This window comes from Sinocyclocheilus anshuiensis, unplaced genomic scaffold, assembly GCF_001515605.1.
Source record: "Sinocyclocheilus anshuiensis isolate Anshui unplaced genomic scaffold, SAMN03320099.WGS_v1.1 scaffold830, whole genome shotgun sequence".
Classification (NCBI taxonomy): Eukaryota; Metazoa; Chordata; class Actinopteri; order Cypriniformes; family Cyprinidae; genus Sinocyclocheilus; species Sinocyclocheilus anshuiensis.
This window is the reverse complement of record NW_015536504.1, coordinates 70091-74311: the sequence shown is the minus strand read 5'-3', so window position 1 is coordinate 74311 and position 4221 is coordinate 70091.

The window sequence follows — 4221 nt, the reverse complement described above, 5'->3', positions numbered from 1 at the left end:
TAGAACCAGCAAATGTGCCCTTACCAGGAGGTTTGGTTGTAGTACCTACCTTGGTCACGTCAGAGTTACCTGTGTGTCCAGTGAGAGTACTTAACCTGTCTCAGGAAGACCTTTGGCTTAAGCCTAGGGCCCGTCTGGGTTTGTTGTCCCCGGTAGATGGTAACAGTGTGGGTTCGTCTTGCGAAGTAAGGTTTCAGCGAATCTCTGCGGACACAGAACGTGTCACTATGGGTGGCAGTACTGATTCTGAGCCTCAGGCCCAGTCAGTCTTGGATCACGTCAACATGGAGGGCACGCCTGAACAGCAGGTTCAGTTAAAAGCTCTGCTGGGCAAGTATTCAAGTGTGTTTGCCCTGGAGGATGATGATTTGGGTTATACAGATAAGGTTCAGCACGAGATATATCTGACTGATGACATACCAGTGAATCAGCCGTACCGACGAATTCCCCCAAATCAGTACCAAGAGGTAAGAGAGCACATCACTAAGTTACTAAAGAAGGGTGTTATTCAAGAGAGTGTGAGTGCTTACGCCTCGCCTGTGGTACTAGTGCGCAAAACCAATGGGTCGCTACGGTTGTGTGTAGATTATCGAAAACTCAATTCCAAGACGAGGCGTGACGCATATTCCCGCTACCCAGAATTGATGAGAGCTTCGATGCCCTCAGGGGAGCGAAGTTTTTCTCAACTGTGGACTTGGCTTCTGGGTATCATCAGATCGTAGTGAGTGACAGGGATAGGGCCAAGACAGCGTTCACCATGCCTTTTGGTTTGTTTGAGTACCAGAGGATGCCGTTCGGGGTCTGCAACAGGTTGAGGCAAATCCGTGCGTTGGAGGCTGGAGAAGAAGCGGTCACTACTCTCCAAGGTAACACTCATACGCTTCCCGGTTACACAAGGGAACAGTTGGTCGAGTTTCAGAATAGTGACCCTGTCCTGCGGGTGTTTAGAGGGTTCTGGGATAAGAAAAAGAAACCAGTCCACTTGGAAGGAAAGTCTCTGTCCAGGTCTGTGAAGTGCCTTCTGAAACAGTGGAGCCTCATAAAAGAACGAAGTGGGTTGCTGTATCGAGTAGTAAATGACCTTTCTGGGTAGAGCTGCTGGCAACTGTTGTTGCCTGGGTGTTTAAAGGAACAAGTGCTGTGGAGTGTGCACGACGATCTGGGCCACCAGGGCATCGAACGGACCTTGGGGTTGTTGAAGCAGAGGTGTTTTTGGTCCGGAATGTATGAGGATGTAGAGAAATGGGTAAAGAAGTGTCAACGGTGCATCCTCACCAAGATGCCTCAGCCCAAAGTTCGTGCCCCTGTGAGAGCATTTTTGGCTTCCAGACCCCTGGAAGTGATTGCGGTGGACTTTACAGTCCTAGAGCCTGCTTCTGATGGGCGTGAAAATGTTTTGGTTGTTACCGATGTTTTCACGAAGTTTACACAGGCGTTTCCCACAAAAGATCAAAAGGCCGATACCACAGCAAAGGTCTTGTTGAAGGAGTGGTTTATGAAGTATGGCGTCCCGGAGAGGTTGCACTCCGATCAAGGTTGAAACTTTGAAAGTGAGGTAATCGCCGAGCTGTGCAGACTCTATGGGGTGAAAAAGACCTGTACGACCCCTTATAGGCCGCAGGGAAATGCCCAATGTGAACGGTACAACCGAACACTTCACAACCTGTTACGTACATTATCGCCAGAACGTAAGCGCCGTTGGCCTGAGTACTTGCCAGAATTAGTCCAGGCGTATAATGTGACGCCACATGCTACTACAGGGTTTTCCCCTTATTATCTTCTTTTTGGAGTACAGCCACATCTGCCCATTGATGCGTTGTTGGGTGGTGAGGAAGTCTCTGAGGGGAGACAAGACTGGTTGTCTGTTCATCAAGAGAGGCTGAGATATGCCCATGAGAAGGCTAGGGAGTACTCGGAGGAGAAAGCTCTAGAGAGAGTGACTTGTCTGAATGAAAAGACATTTTGTCCCCAGGTCGGTGTGGGCGAGTTGGTGTATCTGCACCAGTGGCCTCCAGGCAGGAACAAAATTCAAGATGCCTGGAGCCCGATTGTGTACAGAGTTGTGGAAATAGTAGGCACAACTTACACTGTGCAACCTTTAGAGGGAGGGCCCTCGAAGAGGGTCCACAGGTCGGAGTTGCGTTCAGGTGCCGTTCCCACTCCTAGGCCTAGGAGTAAGGAAAAATCTCAGTCAGGTATACAACCTGTCATCATGGACGAGAATGAGACGTCTGAGCCAGATTTTGTGGTGGTAGAGGAGGTTGTGCAACCCTTTGTGAGGGTGGCCGCGAACACTCCAATGAACTCCGAGGCACCAGGTACTTTGGAGTTGGTGGGTGACAGCTCTGAAGGTAACCTGGTACAAGTATCAGCGGATACTGGTAGTGACTGCAGAATCTGACGGTGTGGTCCTGAATGCAGAGGCTACGGATGAGCGTGACCAGTTGCCAGAGCTAGAGACTGGTGAAATGCATAACACTGAACGAAGAAAAGTACAGTTCCAGCTGTATGCAGAAGCAAGCGAGCAACTGCGGGTATTCACACAAATCCTTTTCATGCTCCCAGGTCTGCTTGTCATGTGGTGAGTGTTAGCACAGATATGGTGTCTCAAGTATTGGCCAGTATTGGCACTGCGTTGTTCGAGAAGGCATTACAAGGTGCCATGAATGCCAAAATTGGTGATTGAGTGAGTCATTGTGGACGCTGACTTATTGCAGGGGAGAATGTAACCGGGTAGTAAATAACCTTATAATTTGTTTCTCTCCTTGCATGTTAAAAACTGTTATTTTATTGTCCTTTACTATGTTCAGTGAATCATAAAGACATGAAAAACTGTGGTTGCCTGTATTTTCCTGGAGTTGTCAGCAGGTGGCACTGTGTGTGTTGCGTATGAGACAGTACGCATGCGCTCTCACCCTCGGACAGTTGGGTGAGACGTGCAGCGAGACACGCACTCTCTGGGAAATAGTGGAGTTTTTGTGATCATCCATGGTGTACAACAATGTTGAGGATTTCAGCCCTTGTTGAGTGAACGTAAGGTGTTATATAGGAGCTCATTCTGATTATTCCCTCTGCCATATTGTATGGTAACATTGTGATATCGTGTTACATTACTCGTATTTTTGATTTTCCATCTTTTTGCACTGAGATTTTTGTATTTGTTTTTTTGCATTTTGAAAATTGCATTCTGAGTAATGTAGAGCTGTGAGGAGGTTTAATTGGTATCACCAGCTCTGTGAAAGCTCTATCTACATTTGATTTTGCTACTTCATCTTTTCCTGTTCATTTTGTGAACCTTCTTGTCAATTAAAGTGAGAAGACACTTTTGATAATAAAACGTTTTCCTTATACCAATAACTGAATAAACTTAAAGTAAATAGAACCCCTCAATGTGTTCCTGGTGGTAAATTTAAATCCCCAGTCACATATGTATCAATAATATTTAATAAACAACAACAACCATCATAAAATCTGCTAGGCAATTCAGTCAAAAGTACAAAGGCAGCGCCAATATAACCAAACGTAGATTTACCCAAAATGAATTATATCTGATGTTTAAGCACTATAGAGACATCAGAGCCAGCGGTAAACTCCAGAAGATCTGGCCGAGGTGAGGCTGCTCTCAGTGGAGCCCTGGAGCTCACATCTCCAAAAATGTTGAAGCACATTTTCAAATAGACGTTATCTTTATTAACAAACAGCACATTTGAAGTCTAAACCTAACCTAAACAGCACAGCACCGCTGGGCCTGCTTCCTCCTATGGGTTCCTCTTAAAACTACATTCTGTGATACAAAATATTGTATGTAGAATATCGTATGGCTGGAAAGACCTCTCAGCCAATCAAATATATTCTCCAGCCACGTTATAGGTACTCATTGCTAGTACCTGGTTGGACCCTCTTTTGCCTTGAGAGCTGCATTAATTCTTCATAGCATAGATTCAACAAGGTGCTGGAAACATTCCTCATAGATTTTGGTCCATATTGACATGACAGCATCACACAGTTGCTGCAGATTTGTCAGCTGCACATCCATGATGTAAAACTCAAGATGATTTGAGTTTGTGACATTATCCTGCAGGCATTAGCCATCACTAGATGGGTACACTGTCATAACGGGATGGATATGGTGAACTATAGTACTCAGGTAGACTGTGGTATTTAAATGATGCTCAGTTGGTGTGAGGGGCCCAAAGTGTGCCAATAAATAAAAAATGTGAT